At 39.9% G+C, this 22,692-nt stretch overlaps 1 pseudogene; it reads left to right on the forward strand.

The window, feature by feature from the left end:
- Positions 1-6,414: 6,414 nt before the first annotated feature.
- LOC110572255 lies at positions 6,415-7,163 on the forward strand (annotated as a pseudogene).
- Positions 7,164-22,692: the final 15,529 nt, after the last annotated feature.

A 22,692-nucleotide genomic window follows, 5' to 3' on the forward strand; every position in this document is an offset into this window, starting at 1 on the left:
TTCCAGTTCCAACCTCCTCAGGAAGGTGATGAGTTGTCCCAGCCAGGGTCAGCTGCCCACCTCTGACAGGAGCAGGGCCACAGTCCTGCAGGGAGCCATTCATTTGAAAGCAAAGGAAAACAGTTTTCAGAAAAGGATGAGCACTGCGTGTTATACACAAGTGATGAATTATTGAACACTACATCTGAAACTAATGATGTACTATATGTTGGTTAATTGAATTTAAATTAAAGAAAGAAATGGTTGCAGAGTGGAGAGGTGGGCCGGGAGTGTCTGGGCAAACTGGATGGTATCAAGAAGGCAAGAATTCTTGCTGAAGCAGTGTTACCCTTCAGTTCTTGTCAGCTGTGCTCAGCTCGGTCTCCCTGCTGGATAGAAGTGTGGTTTTCTTGGACTGGTTGCATGCTCTCTGTTCTTCCACATTATAGCTGCTGGGAACAAAGCAGAGTGGTGGGCTGGGCAAGCTGACATCCAGCTCCACTGTTACCCTGACAAGTGGCCACTTCAGTTCTGCCTTCTTTGTCTGCAAGATGAACTGGCAATGACTGCTCCTCTAGATACCATGGAATTTAAAATAGAGATGCGGTGACCTCCCTCCACGGCATTCTGAGCTTGATAAACAAGGACCCATTGGAAAAACAGCAATGAATGAGTCTAATCGAGCACCCAATTAGTAACTCAAGAGAGGAAAAGATAGTAAAAGAACACCTAGAGCTTCCAGATGACCTTGGGTCTCCAGACTCAACCTCACTCCTGAAACTTTAAAAATTTAGGAGAAATTTACATAACAAAAAAGTAACCATTTTAAAGTGACCAATTCAGTGGTGTTTAGTACATTTACAATGTTATGCAACCATTACCTCTACCTAGTTTCAAAACATGTTCATCACCCTAAAAGGAAGCCTGTTATACCTATTAAACAATTGCTCGAATTCTCCATTCCCCCATCCTCCCAGCCCCTGGCAACCTTCCACCTGCTCTCTTGTCTCTATGGATTTACTTATTCTGAACATTTTATATAAATGGAATCAATCCATGAATGGGATATGTGACCTTTTGTCTGGCCCCTTTCACGTATGCTTTCATTCAGCATAATGTTTTCAAAGTTTATCCACACTGTAGAGTGTATCTGTGCTTCCTCCCTTTTTATGGCTGAATAGTATTCCATCAAATGTACATAACCACAATTTGTTTATTCACTTATCCATTGATGGACATTTGGGTCATCTCCCACTTTGGGCTATCATGATTAGAGCTGCTATGAACATGAGTGTGCATGCACATGTTTGAGTATCCGTTTTCAATTCTCTTGGGTCTATACCTAGGAATGGAATTGCTGGGTCATATGGTAACTCTGTGTTTAACTTTATGTGGAGCTGTCAACTTTTTCCACAGTGGCTACATCAGTTTACATACTTGCCAGCAGTGCACAAGTGCTCCAACGTCTCCACAACCTTGCCAACACTTTTTTTCCTTTTAAAAAAATTATAGCCATCTTAGTGGGTATGAAGTGGCACTTCACTGTGGTTTTGCTCTGCGTTTCTGAGAACTTCTTGAACTTGTAAACAACACTTTGTCCTTGATCCTTGAGGAGAATCCTGGCAAACAGAAGATGGACTAAAAGACTGGTAGCAGAGCAAATATTATCCCGATTCTCAAAACAGAGGGAAAGGTGGGCTCCAGAAACTCTAGCGTTCAATTCCCAGCCACATCTGCAAAGCATGAGTAATCAGAGGGAAAACAGGAAGAGCACAGGGACCCTGTTTCCCTGGTGGACGTGTGCGTGTGTCATGGCAGTGGTGCATTTTGACTTCAGTGTGGAGGAGATCCTGAAGCTAAATTTCACAAAATTGAGGAGGACCCCCTGTGGCTGGGTCCCCCAGGGTTTTAATCTCTCAGACTTGTCCACACTGCACTGGAAATGTTCTGCACCATCAGACAACTGCATTCTGAGGGTATTATCAGAGTCTAACTGACCTGGGAAGGGGTATATCCAACTCCAGTGAGCTCCAGCTTTCCAAGTGGAAGAAGAGCAATATCCAACCCCAGCACACCCTAGTCATCCTGTCCTACATAAGGGGGAAGATAGTAACTGAGAAACTCTTGTGAAGTCAACAGTCCAGAGGCACAACCTCACTAAAACACTGAGACCTAATCAGAGGACTATAGAACACTTCCCCTCCCCTTACACCTCACCACCACATTACTAAAGGCCTATTTACAGCCATTCCTTTTGCCTGGTACATCACGTCTGGCTATCCAGAAAAAAAAAAAAAAATGACAAGGCATATAAAACGGCAAAAACAAAAACAAAAAACCAATAATCCTACAATATGAAGAGACAGAGCTAGCTTCAGAATGAGACATGGCAGCAATGTTGGAATTATCAGACCAAGAATTTAAAACAACTATGATTAACATGCTAAGGGCTCTAATGGATAAAGTAGACAACACACAAGAAGAGTTGGGCTTTGAAAGCAGAGAGGTGGAAATCATAAGAAAGAACCTAAAAGAAATGCTAGAGATAAAAAACACTAATGGAGATGAAGAATGCCTTTGATGGGCTTGTTAGTACACAAGACACAGCTGAGGGAAGAATCTCTGAGCTAGAGCATATATCAATAGAATCCACAAAAAGCAAAAAGCAAAGAGAACAAATACTGAAAAAAATAGAACAGACTATCCAAGGACTGTGGGACAGATATAATAGGTATAAGATATGCATAATGAGAGTACCAGAATGAGAAGGAAGAAAGAAATGGAAACAATATTTGAAACAAAAATGACTGAGGATTTCCCTAAATTAATGTCAAATACCAAACCACAGATCCAGGAATTAAATTAGAGAACCCCAAGCAGGATAAATGCAAAAAACAAAAAACAAAAACAAAGCCTACTCATAGGCATGTCATTTTCAAACTACATAAAATCAAAGATAAAGAAAAAAAGCCTGAAAGCAGCTAGATTAAAAAAAAAAAAGACTTTTCCTATAGAAGAACAAAGATAAAAATTACATCTGACTTCTCAGAAACCATGCAAGTAAGAAGAACATGGAATGAAATATTTAAAGTGTTGAGAAAAAGGCTCTCAACCTAGATTTCTGTATCCTGGAAAATTATCCTTCAAAAGTGAAAAAGAAATAAAGACTTTCTCACACAAAAATTGAGGGAATTTCTTGCCCATGAATCTGCCTTGCACAAAATGTTAAAAGAAGTTCTTTAGAGAGAAGGAAAATAATATAGTCATAAACTCACATCTACATAACATAAGGAAGATGTTGAGAAAAAAATAACTGAAGGTAAAATAAAAACTTCTATTTTTCTGAATATTAATTGAACTAGCAGATAGCAGTTTGTTCAAAATAATAATGGTAGCAATGTATGTGTGTATGCTTGTGTATATATAATATATATGCTTATATACAAGTGAAATGGATGACAGCAATAATACAAGGTATGGGAGGTAGGGATTAGGATTATTTTGTTATTAGAAAGAACTCACACTAACCGTGAAATGGTATAGTTTTATTAAAAAGTGGACTTAAATTAGTCATAAACATATATTGCAAATCCTAGGGCAACCACTGAGAAAGGTTAAACAAAGATAGTATAACTCGTATGTTAAGAAAAGAGAGAAAATGGAATCATAAAATAATCAATTAAAACCACAAAAGGCAGAAAAAGAATGGAAGAGAAAAATAGGAGCAAAGAATAAGGGCAACAAAAATAAAATAGTAATAAATATGGTACATATTAATCCAACTGTTTCAATAATCACTTTGAATGTCAATGGTCTAAATGAACCAATTAAAAGACAGAGATTATCAGAGTAGATCAAAACATAAGACCCAATTAGAAAGACAAATACCATGTGATTTCACTCATATGTAGAATTTAAGAAACAAAACAAATGAGCAAAGGAAAAGAGAGAGAGAGACAAGCCAAGAAACAGACTCTTAACTATTGAGAACAAACTGATGGTTAGCAGACGGGAGGTGGGTGGGAAGATGCATTAAGTAGGTGATGGAGATATGGAGTGCACTCATCATGATGAACACTGGATGATGTATGCAATTGTTAAATCACTATATTGTACACCTGAAATATAACACTGTATGTTAACTATACTGGAATTAAAATAAATACATAAAACATAAGATCCAACAATATATTGTCTACCAGAAACCCACTTTAAAGACACATATGTAGTAAAAGTAGGTGGCTACAGAAAAATATACAATGCTAACACTAATCAAAAGAAAGCAGGAGGGGGGTGCCTGGGTGGCTCAGTCGTTAAGCGTCTGCCTTCGGCTCAGGTCATGATCCCAGGGTCCTGGGATCGAGCCCCGCATTGGGCTCCCTGCTCAGCGGGAAGCCTGCTTCTCCCTCTCCCACTCCCCCTGCTTGTGTTCCCTCTTTCGCTGTCTCTCTCTCTGTGTCAAATAAATAAACAAAATCTTTTTAAAAAAGAAAAGAAAAAAGAAAGCAGGAGTAGTTACATTAATTTTAGGCAGAGCAGACTTCAAATCAAGGAAAGTTATGAGGGACAAATAATAATAAAAGGGTCAAGTCTCCAAAAAGACATAACAATCTTAACATGTATGTACCTAACAACAGAATGTCAAACTTTGTGAGATAACAACTAATAGAACTGCAACAATAAGTAGTTGAATCTATGATCATATTTGGAGACTTTAATACTCATCTATCATAAATGGATAAACCCATCAAACAGAAAATCAGTAGGATGCAGTTGAACTCAACAACACCTACAGTCAACTGAATATAATTGACATCTATAGACTATTTCACTTAACAACAGAGAATGCACATTCTTCTCAACCTCAAATGGAATATTCACCAAAACAGACCACATTCTGGGCCATAATACATCCCTTAACAAATTTGAAAGAATAGAAATCACAACATCTGATCTCAGACCACAGTGGAATTAAACTAGAAATCAATCACAGAAAGTAACTGGAAAATCCTGAAATATATGTAGATCAAACAGCACATTTCTAAATAACACATGGGTCAAAGAAGAAAAAATCTTAAAATATTTTAAACTAAGTGAAAATGAAAACATAAAAGAATTTGTGGGTACTGCTTTTGCTGTACTTAGAAGGAAATTTATAGCATTGAATGCATATACTGGAAAAGAAGGAAGATCCAAAATCAATAATCTAAGCCTTCATCTTAGGATACTAGAAAAAGAAGAGCAAATTAAAAACAAAGTAAGCATAAGAAAAGAAATAATAATGATTAGAGCAGAAATCAATGAAATTGAAGATAAGAAATCAATAGAAAAAAATTCAACAAAACCAAAAGCTGGTTATTTGAAAAGATTAATAAAATTAATAAGCCTCTAGCCAGGCCAATTCTCTTTTTTCTAAAAGAGAGGATACAAATTACTAGTATCAGAAATGAAAGAAGGGGCATCACTGCAGATCCTATGGCCATTAGAAGGATAATAAAGGAATACTATGAAAAAAATCTGTACTTACAAATTTGATAACCTGGATGAAATGGACCAATCCTTGAAAGACACAATCTACCAAAAGTCACACAAGAAGAAATATATAGTCCAAATAGGCCTATATCTATTAAATAAATGAAATTAATAACCTTTCAAACAGGTTCACTGGTGAATTCTACCAAACATTTAAGGAAGAAATGATACCAATTCCCTACAGTCTTTTTGAGAAGATACAAGCAGAGGGACTACTTCCTAACTTATTATAAAAGGTCAGTATTACCCTAATGCCAAACCAGACAAACATATTACAAGAAAAGAAAACTACAGACCAATATCTCTCATTAACATAGATGCAAAATTCCTCAATAAAATATTCACAAGTTGAATTCAACAATGCATTTTAAAAATTATATACTATGATCAAGTGGAATTTATCCCAGGTATGGAAGGCTGCTTCAAAATTTGAAAATCAATCAATGTAATCTACCACATCAACAGGCTAAAAAGAAAAATCACATCATAACAATAGGTGCAGAAAAAGCATTTGACAAAATCTGATGCTCATTCATGATAAAACTCTCAGTAAACTAGGAATAGAGGGGAAATTCTTCCACTTGATAAAGAATATCTAAAAACCTATAGCTAACATTATATTTAATTGTGAGGAACTCAAAACATTCCCACTAAGATCAGGAACAAAGCAAGGATATTCCCTCTTACCACTCCATTTCAACATTGTACTAGAAGTTAAAGTAATGCAATAAGACAAGAAAAGGAAATAAAGGCATACAGATTGGAAGGAAGAAATAAAATTATCTTTGTTCACAGAAGACATGATCATATATGTAGAAAATCTGAAAGAATCAACAAAAAAACTCCTGGAACTGAGTCACTGCAGAACCAGAGGAGGAGAGGAGAGGCCTAGAGAACACCAACATGAGCAAGTTGAAATCATTGCAGAAGGATAATTTGTCAATTTATGATCCTCACACAATCTAGTGAAAAAACAGCAGTAAGTTTTCTCTCTCAAAATGACTGGAAGTTTGTGGTTGCAACAGACATTTTTTCCCCCAAATCCTGAACTTTATATATGAGAGAGTGTAAAAGGATCATTGTACAGGAAGAAATAAGGAAAACTATACAATAGATACAAGGATCCTCAAGATGAAAATAAAATTGGAATAGATGATATACAACAGTCTTGTGATGACCTGGCACTCGATCCAACCAGCATTAGTGTGTTGATTGTTGCATCAAAGTTCAGAGCAGCAACACAGGGCAAGTTTCCCAAACAGGAGTTCATGGATGGTATGACATTGAAACCTAAAGGCCCAGATACCCAAGATGAAAGAACCAGGATGATTTAAGGATTTTTACCAGTTTACTTTTAATTTTGCAAAGAATCCAAGACAGAAAGAATGAGATCTAGAAATGGCCATTGCCTACTTGAATTTAGTGCTTAAGGAAGACTTAAATTCTTAGACTTATGGAATAAATTTTTGTTGGAACATCATAAATGATCAATATCAAAAGATGCTTGGAATCTTCTTTTAGACTTCAGTACAGTGATTGCAGATGACAATCTGTCTAATTATGATGAATAAAGAGCATAATGTGTTCTTATTGACAACTTTGTGGAATTTGCATGCCCTCAAACTGCTGGGACAAAAAGTACAACAGTGTAACACTAAAGGAATCTTCTAGAATGTACGTAGTCTGTACAATAAATACAATGGAAAATTGCCTAGTCAATTTCTGTTGGCTGGACTGAACTGAAGATCAATCTTCAGAGTTCAGACTGAGGGTTGTGTCAAAACTTTAAGGATACATCTTGGATTATATCATATTTCATTCTGATGGTGGTTTGGGCTTGTCTTCTAGTCTGGGCTTATCTAAATATTTATAATCCCAACATTGTGGATTTCATCTTATATCTGTGGACCATACTAGTTTATTCTCCCATAAGTCTTAGAAGCTTTATGGTGACTATTTTGAGGTTTCCAATCTTGCATAAAGCACAATGCTGTCTTCATCAGAAAACAGTGGTGTAAGAATTAAACATATGAATATTAAAAAAAAAAACTTCCTGGAACTAATAAGCAATTATGGCAAGATTGCAAGGTATAAGATCAATATATAAAAGTCAATTACTTTCCTAAATGCCATCAATAAACAAGTGGAATTTGAAATTAAAAACACAATACCATTTATATTAACACTCCCCCAAATGAAGTACTTAGGTATAAATCTAACAAAATGTAAATCTAGCTGGGTGATGGATATTAAAGAGGGCACATGTTGTGATGAGCACTGGATGTTATACACAACTAATGAATCACTGAACACTACATCAAAAACTAATGATGTACTATATGTTGGCTAACTGAACATAATAAAAAAAATCTATATGAGGAAAACTAAAACACTCTGATGAATTGAATTAAAGAACAACTAAATAAATGGAGAGATATTCCATGTTCACGGACAGGAAGACTCAATATTGTCAAGATTCCAGTTCTTTCCAACTTCATCCCTAGATTCACTGCAATTCCAATCAAAATCCCAGCAAGCTATTTTGTGGACATTGACATACTGATTCTAAAGTTTATATGGAGAGGGAAAAGACCCAGAATAGCCAATACAATATTTAAGGAGAAGAACAAAGTTGGAGGACTGACGCTACCTGACTTAAAAACTTAATATAAAGCTACAGTAATCAAGACAGTGTGGTATTAGCAAAAGAATAGACAACTAGATCAATAGAACAGAATAAAGACCCCAGAAATATAGCCACATAAATATAGTCAACTGATCTTTGACAAAGGAACAAAGGCAATACAATGGAGCAGACAGTCTTTTCAACAAATGGCACTGGAACAACTGTATACCCACATGTAGAAAAATAAGTCTGGACACATACTTTATAACCTTCACAAAAATCAACTCAAAATGGATCATAGACTTAAATGTAATATGTAAAGCTATAAAACTCCTAGAATATAACATAGGAGAAAACCTAGATGATCTTGGGTATGGTGATGTCTTTTTAGATACAACACCAAAGACACAATCCATGAAAGAAAAATTGATGAGCTGGACATAATGAAAATTAAAAACTTCTGCTTTGTGAAAGATAACATCAAGAGAATGAGAAGACAATCATAGACTGGGAGAAAACATTTGCAAAGACATATCTGATAAAGGACAATAATCAAAAATATACAAAGAACTCTTCAAACTCAACAATAAGAAACCAATGAAAAATTAGGCTAAAGACCCTAACAGAAGATATGCAGATGGTAAATAAGCACTTGAAAATGTGCTCCACATCATATAGCATCAGGGAAATGCAAATTCAAGCAACAATGAGATACTACTGCACACCTATTAGATGAACAATATTGGGAACACAGACAACACCAAATGCTGGTGAAGATGTGGAGCGATAGGAACTCTCATTCATTGCTGGTAGGAATTCAAAATGGTGCAGGCACTTTGGAAGGCAGTTTGGCAGTTGGATGTTGCTTATAAAACTAAACATATTCTCAACCATACAATTCAGCAATTGTGCTCCTTGGTATTAATTTACCCAAATGAATTGAAAACGTGTCCACACAAATACCCTGCACATAGATGTCTATAGCAGCTTTATTTATAATTGGTAAAACTTGGGAAACAATCAGGATGTCCTTTAGGAGGTAAATGGATAAAGAAACTGATACATCCCAGACAATAGTATATTATTTAGCACTAAAAAGAAAAGAGTTAGGAAGCCCTGGAAAGACATGGAGGAAACTTACATTCTTGTTACTGAGTGAAAGAAGTCAGTCTGAAAATGCTGCATACTGTATGACTTCAGCTATATGGCATTCTGGAAAAGGCAAAACTATTGGAGACATTAAAAAGATCGGTGGTTGCCAGGGGTTGAAGGTAGTAGGAAGGATGAATAGGCAGGGCACAAAGGAATTTTAGGGCAGTGGAAATAGTTCTGTATGATTCTGTAATGGTAAATACAAGTCATTATACAATTGTTTAAACCCATAGAATGTAGAACACCAAGAGTAAACCCTAATGTAAATTATGGAATTTGGGTGATAATGATGTGTCAGTTTAGGTTCACCAGTTGTAACAAATGTACCACTGTGATACAGTCATAGTGGGGGAAGCTATACATGTGTAAGGCAGGGGTAATAGGGCAACTCTCTGTACGTTCCTCTCAAAATTTCTTTGAACCTAAAATTGTTCTAAAAATATAGTCTTATTTTAAAAAATATTTAACGTGGACTCTGGAATCAGATTTGCTGGACTTCAAACCAAGCTAATATGGCCTTGTAACCTAAGGCCTCAATATTCACATCTATAAAGCAGAGATTATACCAGTATTGACCCACCGAGTGGTTGTGAATGTGAGTAAGACAATGAGTACGTAGTCTCAAGCCTGTTGGAAAAGAGAGACAGATTAGAGTTATTTATAAATGGTCTGCTGAATAGTCTGAACCAGGGAGGAACAAACAGAAAGTGGCTTGATCTTCCATCCATGCTGGCCGTCAGGTAAGTTCTTTCACATCAACCTTCCCTTGACAACATCTTAGTGAGCCAACCCACCTCAGCTTCCAGACATTTTTTAAATGATAAGAATAAGCCTTGTTTCTGTAAAGATGGCTCACTTTCAGGTATTCAGTCCAGTCAAGTCTCGATCAAAATTTGAATCTCACATCCAAGCCAAGCTCTGCCCTGGCCCAACCAGGTGGCGGGGAGGGGCATCGTGTATCCTTTTCCCAGTTTTCTCTCTCCCTTCCTCTCCCTTTCCTGGCTTGGGGCAAGGGAAGTAGAAGATTAAAGGAAGGGAGCAAAAATCTTTTTTCTTTTTCACTTAACTAGTTCTACTGCCATGACCCTCAGGTGGCAATCCTCTGAATGCTGGCTCTCTCAAGGACCACGTTTTGTGGATTCTTTAGAGGCTCCCTGGGGACATACACACTGCATAGTGTCTTAACCTCAGAGATAAAGTCTTTAGGCAATCTTTTGCACCTTCTCTTTGCTGGTTAATCTCCATTGCATCCCCTCCCCTGATCCATGCCTCCTCCTTCTCTGTCTTCGTCTGTGATCCAGAAGCTGACTACTAGGGACTATACCTTTTGGGCTTCCTTGATGGTATCTGGGTTCAGCCAATGGAGGCCCTGACAGGAAAAGGGAAGGTGAGAGGAGAGGGGGATTTCCCACTCATCTTTGCCTCAGGGCTGCACCTGGCAGTAGTGTGATTCTCATGACCATAACTCCAGCTGGGCTGCCCCACTTCCTCAGCTCCAGCCCTCACTGGGCTCAAGTAATATAATTTCAGCCCCTTGAACTTCATCCATCACCAGCCCCAGGTGCCCAACATCCCAACCAAAGTAGTGCCTTCAGAGAAATTATTCAAAAAACAACACATAGAGCAAGGTATCAGAAATAGCTATCGGCAACATAGAAGTCTGACAAAGGACTTGTATACAGAATACATACTTAACCCCCACACACCAATAAGAAAAAGATATTACCTAACATAAAAAATAAACAGAACACTTGAATTGACACTTTACAAAAGAACATATCAAAATAGCCTCTTTCATGTGTTTCATAAACATAGAGAAAGGAGTTCAACCTTGTTAGTCATTAGGAAATGGCAAATGAAAAACTGTGCAGTGTGATATCACTGGATATCACTAGAATGGCTAAAATAAAAACAGTGGAAAATGCCAAGTACTGGTGAAGATGTGGAGCAACTAGAACTCTTCTACACTGCTAGAGGGGGTGTAAAGTGGTGTGAACACTTTGGAGAAGTCTTTGGTGTGTCTGATAAAATTGAACATACAAAAAACCTATACCCCTGCAGTTCCATTCCCAGAAATACACCCAGTTAAAATGTATGTTTGCTATTCATAAAAGTCCCAACCTGGACACTACACACATGAATATTAACAAAAGAATGGATAAATGAATTGCGGTATAGTCATTCAGCAGAATACAGCATAGCAGTGAGAATCAGTGATAATGGTAGGCAACAACATGTATGAATCTTACATATTTGTGGGGATGCCTGAGTGGCTCAACTGGTTAAGCCTTCAACTCTTGATTTCGGCTCAAGTCGTGATCTCATGGGTTGAGAGATCCAGCCCCACATTGGACTCCCCACTCAACAGGGAGTCTGTTTGAGATTCTCTTTCTTCTTTCCCTCTGCCCCCCTCCCCCGCCATGCTATCTCTCTCTCTCTCCATCTCTCAAAATAAATAAATAAATCTTAAAAAAAAAAACAACTTACCTTCAGAAAAACCCAAATATAATGTTGAGTGAAAGAATATAGATTAAAAAAAGACGTCTTATATAATTACATTTATACAAAGTTTAAAAATAGGCAAAACTAATCTTAGCTGTTGGAAGTCAGGGTAGTGGTTATTAAGGATAGGATGGGGCCAGTGCATAATGACTGGAAGGGAAACAGACTAGAAATGGTCTATTTCCTGATCTCGGGACTGATAACACATCTTTTCAGTTTGTGAAAATTCACTGAGCTGTACACTTAGAACATATGTGCTTTTCTGCAAATATTTTATTCTTCAATAAAAAAGGATTCTGTTCTTTTCGGCAAATGATGCCCTAACAATTGGGTATCCATTTGGAATGAACCTCAGTCCTCACCTTACACCATATTTTAGAATTAACTTCAAGTGGATTATAGACCTAAATGTAAGAGCTAAAACTATGAAGTTTTGAGAAGGAAATACAGGGCAATACCTGTGTGAACTTGCATCAGGCATAGATTTATTAGCTACAACACAAAAAGCACCAAGTACAAAAGAAAAAAGACCGATAAATGGGACTTCATCAAAATTTTAAGACTTTTGTTCTTCAAAAGACACTTTAAAAAATGAAAAGACAAGGTACACACTGGAAGAAAATATTTGCAGAGTACATATCTGACAAAGGACTTTTAGGATTTAAATTATGCAAAGAATTCTTTCATTCAATAAGAAGATATACAATTCAAAAATTGGCAAAATATTTGAACAGATACTTCACCAAAGATATATGGATGGCAAATAAGCAAATGAAAGGACACCCCCACATCATTAGTCACTAGGGAAATGCAAATTAAAACCTCATGAGATACTACTACACGCTTATTAGAATGGCTATAATTCAAAATACTGACAATACTAAGTGCTAACAAGCATGGGGAAGAAATGGAACTCTCATATACTGCTGACAGGAATACAAAATGATACAACCACTTTGGAAAAATATTGGTCGGTGTCTTAGAAAATTAAACATACACTTACCTTACAACCCAGAATTTCCACTCCTAAATATTATACAAGAGAAATGAAAACATACATATACACAAAGATCTGTACTGAATATTTATAGCCATGTTATTCTAAATCACCAAAAGTAGAAACAATCAAGAGTCCTTCAACAAATGAATGGATAAACAAAGGTACATCCATACAATGGAACGCTATCCATTGACTAAAAAGGAACAAATACTACTGACACACCCAACAATATGGATGGATCTCAAAAACATTATGGTAGGTAAAAGAAGCTGGATACAAAAAGCTACATACTCTATGACGTCTTTACATGGTGTTCCAGCAAAGGCAAAACTGTAAGACTGAACACCTGTCAGTGGTAGCCAGGGACTGGAGGTAAGAGAGGGGATTGGCTGCAGAGGGGCATGAGGAGCTTTTGGGGACAATATAAATGTTCTATATGGTGTTTGTGGTGGTGGTTACACAACTGTAAACATGTGTGAAAACTCATTAAATGATGTGTCTAAAGAGGATGAATTTCATTGTACATAAATTTTACCTAAGTAAACCCGATTTATACAAATCTCTTCATGCGAACCATCTGGGGTGAAATTCTGCTGGGACCTTGACCAACAAACACAGTTCCCTTACACCCTGCAACTGGTGAGCTCTTCGAAGCTTCTACTGGAGCCCCCTTGTCCCAGGAAACCACTCCCTGGGACAAGGCACCTTCAAGATTGCTCGAGCTGGACACCTTCTGTGGCTACCCACAGTACACCATCGTACCCAATGGCCTGGGTGTGGATTGTCCCACCACTGCCATTGCCCTCGTCCTGCAGTCTTGGGAGGGTCCAGCCAGTCTCTCAACCTTGGAGTTTTCCAAGAGAGAAGCAGGCATCATTTCCTCTGCTCATTTCCATTTTCAGACACCAAGGCACACTTATCAAATATATCAGAAAATCTTCCACCAGGTACAGCTTGATTAATTGCACCCAGCGGGCAAACATTTAACCAGAAAATGCAATGGCCATCTCCCCTTTTGGCAAGCACCCTGATCTCTAAAGAAGTCTCTTGGCACCACTTGACATGGTTTGAGGGACTCCTCTCAGCACCACCTGACCAGGTCATGACCCCACCACTCCTATCAAATCCCTCCATGACCCCATTTCTCTCAATTCTCTGCAGTTTGTTGGCTGGTGCCACAGGGACAGGGGCTGCAAAACCGGTGTAGACTTAGCAAATCCCAGAATGGATTTCTGATAGCTCTTTGGTGCTCTTTTGAAATATGGGAGGTGCTTCCTTCCTTTTGTCCCCAGCTTTGGGGCCTTAGCCCAAGTTCAAACACTCCAGGGAGCATCTTCACTTAATGGTGGGTCGTGTGCCCTCATTTGCTCCCACCTGTTGATACGTGCACAGAGGCTGGTATTACACAGTCAACAAATGTTAACCAGTTTTCAAAAATAGCTGGTTGGTTGGTTGAATCAGACCGGACAGCTTTTTCTGGAGGGCTTGCAGGGAATAAATAACCACAGTGCTCCTGAATCAAATCTTCCCCATTTCCTGCCCAGCTTGTGGGGCTCCGCGAGGATGAAAGAATTTGTGTAACATCTCTAATGCACCCACAAGAGAGAGAAAGAGACCCCTGATTCATGCAGAGAATACTCTCCTAAGATTATTTATCCTTTGTGGTCACAATATTATAATCCTGGAAAAGTTGGCTTTTTTGCCATGGCAACATTCAGGGAGGAGTGACATTTTTAAAGCTGAAGACATCTGACCACTGGTTCCTCAATAAAAGCTGCTTTTAATGGGTCACTGGAAAGAGAGAATGTACCAAAAGCTGGACTTTGTTACTTAAAATCTTTGTCCCTTGCCATAGTGCCAGAACCAATGCTTTCTCTAGTGGGATTAGGCATCCAGCTTCTGGTCATAAGCCCAAGGATTGTGGCTGAGCCAGGAAGAAGGCTGAGAACAGGTGTGGCCCCTCAAAGAAGCATCCATTTGGAACCCAGATGCTGGAGTTAGGGAGTATGAACTGAATGCCTGCATCTTGGGGAGCAGCGAAAGTTTTTCTCAGGACCATACATCGGCATGGTAACCCAGCTGCCTGGAGAACCCAAGAGGCTATCAAGTGAGTGAGAGAAGCCCCAGTGTGATTCACAAAGTGGCTGCTTCAACCACACACATCCATCAGTCTGCTTCTGTGCACCGGACGCACTCTCCTTCACAGCTGAGCTGGAAGTATCTGTCTTGTTCTTTCCAGGTATGACCATTTGTCAGATATACACAGCATCCTCAAATGCTTTTAATATTCATTGGTAAACTGATCCATTTAAAAACACACTCCCATTTTAAGTATTAATGGAGAGCTCATAATGACCCAAAATAAAATTTCCTCCTTGACCAACTCCCAGCTCCTCTCGGGCTCTTCCTGGAATTGGAGGCTGCCTGTTGGCAGATGGGACAGACTCTGCCATTGTTGCTTGTCCTCAAAATTCCTGCTGCTTCCTCCCAATTAAGACCTGGGCTTGTCCCATCAACACATTTGCTAGTTAACCAGTTCTTGACAACCTCTTGTATGACTAGCCATTATGATATAAGACTGAAGTTTCTCTTTCAAGTGTAAATACTTCCTAATAGGAGAATTCCAAATGGCATGTAAAATCAAATAATTTAAACCCATAGGGATTTTAGTCCAATTCGGTTTCCATTCCTTAGTATTTCCAAAGCTGGGGAAATGAGGACCAGGCCAGGGAGAAAAATGACACATTACCTCTCAGGCAGCTGACACAAAGCCCTCTGTGCAGTCCTCCCCTCAGCTACTGGAGCTGCTTTCTGTTTGGTTTGTTTTTTTATCACTGGTCTGGTCACACCCCGCCCCCTCCATCCATAATTTTGGAACAAAGTCCAACTATCTCAGCAGGGCATTTGAAACTGTTCACAAGCAGACTCAGGTATGCTGATCCAACCCAACCACTCATCCATGCCCTGCTTGCATCCCCACACTTGCCATGCAGGCTGCACGCCCACCAAGGGAATAAGATGCCACTCAGGAGCTGCCCATGAGGCGAGTGCTTTCCTGGGTCCTCTGCCTCGTGACTTCCCCCCCATCAGCTCTCTCTGTCTCCCTGAGCCCCGCTATTAGTTCCTCTGACAGCCTGCTTTGAAAGGAATCCCTTCAAATCCCCTTGGGCATAGAGTTATGCCCTTCTTTGTGTGCCTACAGCATCTAGTACATTCTTCTGTGAAGCCTGAGTGTCAGTTGAGGTCATCCTGTCCTTTGAGGTTCACAAAAATTCCCTTGTGCCCCCATCCCACATTCTACCAGACATTGGATGCTCTCCCTGAGGGGTTGTGTCCACACTTGCTTTATTTATTTATTTATTTATTTATTATTTTTATTTAAATTCAATTAATTAACATATAATGTATTATTAATTTCAGAGGTAGAGTTCAGTGATTCATCAGTCTTATATAACAACCAGTACTCATTACATCACATGCCCTCTTTAATGCCCATTACCCAGTTACCCTATCCCCTCCACCCACTTCCCCTTCAGCAACCTTCAGTTTGTTTTCTATGATTAAGAGTCTCTTCTGGTTTGTCTCCCTCTCTGATTTCATCTTGTTTTATTTTTCCCTCCCTTCCCCTGTGATCCTCTGTTTTGTTTCTTAAATTCCACATATCAGTGAGATCATATGATAATTGTCTTTCGCTAATTGACTTATTTCGCTTAGCATAATACACTCTAGTTCCATCCATGTCATTGCAAATGGCAAGATTTCACTTTTTGATTGCTGAGTAGTATTCCATTGTGTATATGTGCCACATCTTCTTTATCCATTCATATGTCAATGGACATCTGGGCTCTTTCCACAGTTTGGCTATTGTGGACATTGCTGCTATAAACATTGGGGTGCACGTGCCCCTTCATATCCCTACATCTGTATCTTTGGGGTAAATACCCAATAGTGCAATTGCTGGGTCATATGGTAGCTCTATTTTCAACTCTTTGAGGAAACTCCATACTGTTCTCCAGAGTGGCTGCACCAGCTTGCATTCCCACCAACAGTGTAGGAAGGTTCCCCTTTCTCCTCATCCTCACCAACATCTGTCATTTCCTGACTTGTTAATTTTAGCTATTCTGATCCACACCTGCTTTATAACAGGGCCCTGATTTCCTGATCCTGAGCTGTGATTCCTCCTGTCACCTGCTGGACCTGTTCTTCCTCTACTCTGCATGGCCCCAGAAGTGAAATACAATCTCCTCTATCTGGTCCTCACTCGGGGGATCCATGCCATGTAGCTGTCTTTGCTGAAGCTGTGGACCAAGCACAGGTTTATACTTCATTGTTTATCTGAAATTCAACCTGAATCAAATGTAGCCAGTGTCCTATTTCCCCACCCTAAATCTGGCAACCCTGCTCCCAAGGGATGCCAAGATCCCCTCATTTTAGTTCCTCTGAGGAAGAGAAAGTCCACCTGCCCTGGAAGCACCAGGAGGATACTCAGACTTGTTCCTTTTATATTTCTTGTATCCCCCTTCTGGATGACCGACCCACAGGTCTGAAGGCATATGATTATTCTCTCTGGAGCCTGCCTTCCAGTCTCCATTGTGCTGTGGCTAGGGCAATGAGCTAAACTCCCATGTCCACAGACAGGAGACTGTTGGGAAGCCTTTCCGAAAGCTGAGTAAGACCCATCTCCCTCCAACAGATGGGAGCTGAGTCACTCAGCCCCCTCACCCCTCTTTAAATGACGGCCTAAGTGCAACCTAGAAGCTTTCACAAGCATTAGTTGGGGTCTATAAGTCATACAGAGCCATGTCTGGTTCTATGGACAATATACCAGTCTTGGCAAAATGGTGGCCCAAACCCCTGCTTCAGTGGTGGGGTGACTTCAGGCCTGACCCAGCACAAAAGCTTTTCAGAAGAGGATTTCATAACCCTTTACCAACACTGTGGATTAAAAACGGAGTTGGCCAGCTCAGTGTTTATAAACAGAAATTCCGTAGAAAGTTCTGGGTCTATGTTGAAGTTTTAATGTTGTCTTTAAATAAACAAACAAATAAGGAAATAAGTAAATAAGTGAGTAAATAAATAAATAAAGCAAGAAGACTCACAATCCTCACTGACTTGTGTTACTCCTGAGAATTAGCCTTAACTTCCAAATCATTATTCTTGGTCTCAGTTCCCTCATCTGTCCAGTGAGGATAAATCATAGTATCAGCCTCATGGATTAGGGGCTGGGTTAAGTGCGATAATCCCTGTAAAGTGTTTCATTTAGCACTGATAATAATAACTACTCAACAAATTGTAGTGGTTGTCAGGGGGTGGACAGAATAAGGCCCGCCACCACCAAAGATGTCCACACCCTTATCCCCGGAACCTGTGAATGTGTTAGATCACAGGGCAAAAGGGATGTTGCAGGTGCAATTAAGGTTAAGGATGTTGAGACAGGGAGATTATCCTGGATTTTCCAAGGGGACCCAATGTAATCACACAAATCCTTAGAATTGAGAACTCTTTCCCAGTTGTGATCAGAGAAAGGAGGCACAGAGAGGTATAATGCTGCTGGCTTTGGAGATGGAAGAAGGGACAAAGAACTAAGGATTGTGGCCGGCCTCCAAATGCTGGAAAAAGCTAGGAAATACATTATCCCCTAGAACCTCCAGAAGGAATGCAGCCTGCCAAATCCTTGGTTTTAATCCACTGAGACCCATGTTGGACTTTGGACTTGCAAAACTGTAAGGTAATAAATGTGTGTTGTTTTAAGTCACTTTGCTTGTGACAATTTGTTACAGTATCAAAAGGAAACTAATACAATCAAAATTATTATTAATAAGACTATTATCTCTTTAGAGATCAGAGCCACATATCATATGTCTTTTGGGCCCTCCAAGAACTATGGATGTGCAGTAAATATTTATCTGCCTGAAAGAGAACAAATGTCATAACACAGTGGTTGGGACTACAGAGGTGCCAGGAAAATGAAATAATCAGAATGTTTATGACAATTTTTAGAAATATTACAGAAAAGACACGTGTGCACACTCACACTATCAAATAAATAAAATCTTATAAAAAGAAATATTATGGAAAAGAGTAAAATAATTGAGTGTCAATAGCAAAAGAATTTTCAGAGCAATTTTCAATTTAAATGCCCAACAATAGGATGCTTTCTCAGTTGTAATAATCCAGAAAATAGAACACTGTGCTGTCAAAAGTATTAATTATAACTCATCCATGTAGTAACATGGAATTCTCATGATACTGAATGACAAAAGCAAAATATATGACTATATGTTGGAAATAAGCTCATTTTTCTAAAAAAAAAAAATAAAAGCTAAGTATAGGTATAATATATATACAGGAAAATCTCTGAAAGGATAAATATCAAAAGCATTGGGAGGGATTTATGTTTTAGCTTGTTGCTTCCTCATATTTAAAATGTTTTCTACTACGATCTGTAATACTGTAGATTTAAGGAAGCATTTATTACAAAGGGGCTGTCCCTAAGAGCTACAAATGGAGAGGGTGGAGCATGGTCCCCTGGTAGGTGGTGGAGAGGAGGGGTCCTGCTGGGAGAACTGTTGGAAGCTGGCCCAGAAGGGAGGGGCATGGAGCGTTCCTCTCTGGGACCTCTGTCCTGGGTCCCTTGGGTTGGAAAAAGGAAATGATGGAGTGTCTGTGGCACCATCTTGCTTTAATTGGTTTTATGGATTGTTCTAAACCTTGAGCAGTAGAATCTCTGAGAGAAGGTACATCTCTGCTGCCCCTTTTGGAGACCAAAATGCTGCAACAGGGGTGCCAGGCTGCAAGAGTGTGTCCCTGAGGCTCAGGAACAGCCCTTGGCTCAGCCTCACTCTGAAGAGCTTAGTTTAGTGATTTTCCCCTTAAAACCTGCATATGTCCTTTTGTTCTTCTCTTCTCTATATCCACTCCGTCTCCTTTAGCCAATACTTGGGTCATCTGCTTGGTAGTCATATCCGTTCTCCTGGACATTAAATTCCCTGTGGAAGCAGCCTGATCTGCAAATTGTCACCATGTTCCTGCTCACAGACAAGGGGACCCAGTGTCCCCCCCCCCCTGCCCCCGACACCCAGAGATAGGAGCCAATGCATTGGGGCACTGAATCCGGTCTTCTCAGGCTGTTCTGAAGGAATAAAAGGGACCCAAAGTCCCGAGGCAGAGCTTGTCCAAGGGTAAAACTCCCTCTTCCCTTGGTTTCAGAAGGTCCTTGCAGCAGCCAGGGGATTTTATAGTTCCCTCCGCCACAGAACTCAGCAGCACAACATGGACTCTCCCTTTATTCAAAAGATGTGCAGGCTTTACTTCTCTGAGTTGCCTTGCCCCCAATAACTACCGCCAAGGCAGGTGGGAAGTCTGGTGTCATTTAGATGCCTCTCCCCATCCCCAGGGTCAAGAAGAGCCCCTGGGGTGGGGGGCATGCGGGTGGGGTTTATGAGTGTAAACAGATGGCTGCTCAGGCTCCTGGGGACTTGCTGAGTGGCCACCCCATGCTGCTGTTGATTACTGTCTACCACCACCTGCCTGGCCCGCAGCACACCCAAATGGGGCTACAGCCTGGCCAGAAGCTCAAGCCCCTGGCCTTACTCAGCTGAGGAGGCTGTGCTGCCTCAGAGTCACCATTTGCACAAACTGCAATCTGCTGGGACCTCATTTGTCCTGAGCCCTGTGCTCCAGCAACGTCCTGGGGTGCAGTCACTCCCCCCTCGAAAGGCCAGCTGTGTCAAGTCTGGGGAGAGTCATCACCGCCTGCCCAGAGCTCACTCTTTCTATCTTAGCTGTGTCACATCCCCTGACACTTCTCACAGATCTTCTGCATCCCCTCCTACAGCCAGAGCGCCCCTTTCCACCACTGATGTGCCCCCCATGACCTCTGAAGTATGGAAGAGTCTACTGTCTGAAGGCTGAGTGGGTATCCAAGCTGCTCCTCTCTAGTCCAGATTGTGTCTCCTAGGGTCTCAAGGGGGAAGCTTATAATATCTCATGGTTAAGTTTGATGTTTGCAGTAGAATTTTTTTGTGAATACCTTTTATCTGATAAGAAATTCCCTTCTATTCCAAGCTTATATAGAGTTTTCACTAGGAATAGGTGTTGGGTTTTATGAAATACCTTTTCTTCAGACAGTGAGATACCCACAGGACTCCCTCTTTTATTCAATGTGGTGAATTACATTGCCTTCTTAAATGTTAAACCAACTCTATATTCCTGGAATATCTTTTTATATACCATGGACTTGGTTGACAAGTAATTTGTTTAAGATATGTACACCTATGTTTATGACAATGATTTGTCTGTAATTTTACTTTTCTGTAACAATATTGGCAGGTTTTTGTTATCAAGGTTATGCCTGCTTGATGGCAAATTGGGTAGTATTTCCTCATTTCCTATTCTCTGGAGGAATTTGTGTGAGACTGGTATATTTCCACCTTAAATATGTGGAAGAATGCACTGGTGAAGCCATCTGGACCTGGAGGTTTCTTTATAGGAAGGTTTTCTAATTATACATTTAATACTTATAAGATTATTCATATTTTCCATTTCTTCTCATGTCAGTTTTGAAAAGTTATTTTGGGGGAGGATTTGTCTATTTCACCTACATTTCCAAATTGATTGGCATAGTTTCATCCATAAAATCCTCTTGCTTTCTTTTCAGCTCTCCTCAGGATCTTTAGCACTGTTCCCTGTTGCATTCCTGACAATGGTAATTTGTGACATTCTTCATCTCTTGCTCACAAAGCGAAGAGCAATCTAGAATCCCCCATCAGAAATGAAGTGCTTTATCCCCCCCTGCTGCATTGAGTCCTGGTGGCAACAGCCCTCTACTGTCAGCCCCCTCTGAGGGTTGCCTTGACTGAAGAGAAGCACCTTACCCAAGGCCATACACCCTTACTAGGGTGGCCGACAGGCCACGACTGATGAACATGGGATAGAAAGGTCTGTCCCCAACTTGGGACAACTCTTCAGTCATTTCAGCTTCAGACTGGCCTGGATGTTTGACTGAGGACTCTTTTGAGACTAAATTGCAGCTCAAGTTTTCCCTCTGCCTGATCCTGCTTTCCTGCTGGCCCTTCCCTTCCCCCAGGCCGGGTTCCTGGGAGCACCCCCTAATAAATCTCCCACGTGCTAATCTTCATCCAATATATGTATGCTTCCTGGGAAACTCAACTTGCTAGTGATTTTATCACTCATTAAACAAACAAAAACAAAAACAAACGAACAAACAAAAAAACAAACTCTAGCTTGTTAGTCACCTCTAATTGTAAATTTGTTTTCTGTGTAGTTAATTTCTGCTATTATATGTATTATCCCTTTCTTTTTATCGTCTTTAATGCTTACTTTGGCTTTTTTTCCCCCAACTCCTTGAGATGGCTGCTTAGCTCATTAATTTAAAACTTTAAAAATTGTGGTAAAATATATATAGCATAAAATGTACCATCTTGCCGCCTAAAGTGCACGATTCAGTAGCTTTCTGACATTGACGTTGTGCAACCATCACCACCAGCCATCCACAGAATTCTTTTCCTCTTGCAAAACTGAAACTCTGTACCTATTAAACAACACCTCCGCCTTCTGTTCCCAGGCCCCGGCAACCACCATTCTACTTTCTGTCTCTATAACTAGGACTACTCTAACTCTAGGTGACTCATAGAGGTGGAATCATGCAGTATTTGTCCTTGGTCATTAACTGCTAGCCTTTTTCCTTCTCAAACATACCCCTTTCAGTATAGCTCCAGTTTCACCTCATAGGTTTTGTTCTGTCCTATTAATTATCATTCCATTCAAGTTATTTTCCAAGTTCCATCATGAATTCCTCTTTGACCTCTGGGCTATTTAGAAGCATATTACTTAATGTAAAATTGTTTGGGGATTTCTACTTATTGATTTCTGGCTTCAT

The sequence above is a fragment of the Neomonachus schauinslandi genome, chromosome 9 (assembly GCF_002201575.2).
Source record: "Neomonachus schauinslandi chromosome 9, ASM220157v2, whole genome shotgun sequence".
Lineage (NCBI taxonomy): Eukaryota > Metazoa > Chordata > Mammalia > Carnivora > Phocidae > Neomonachus > Neomonachus schauinslandi.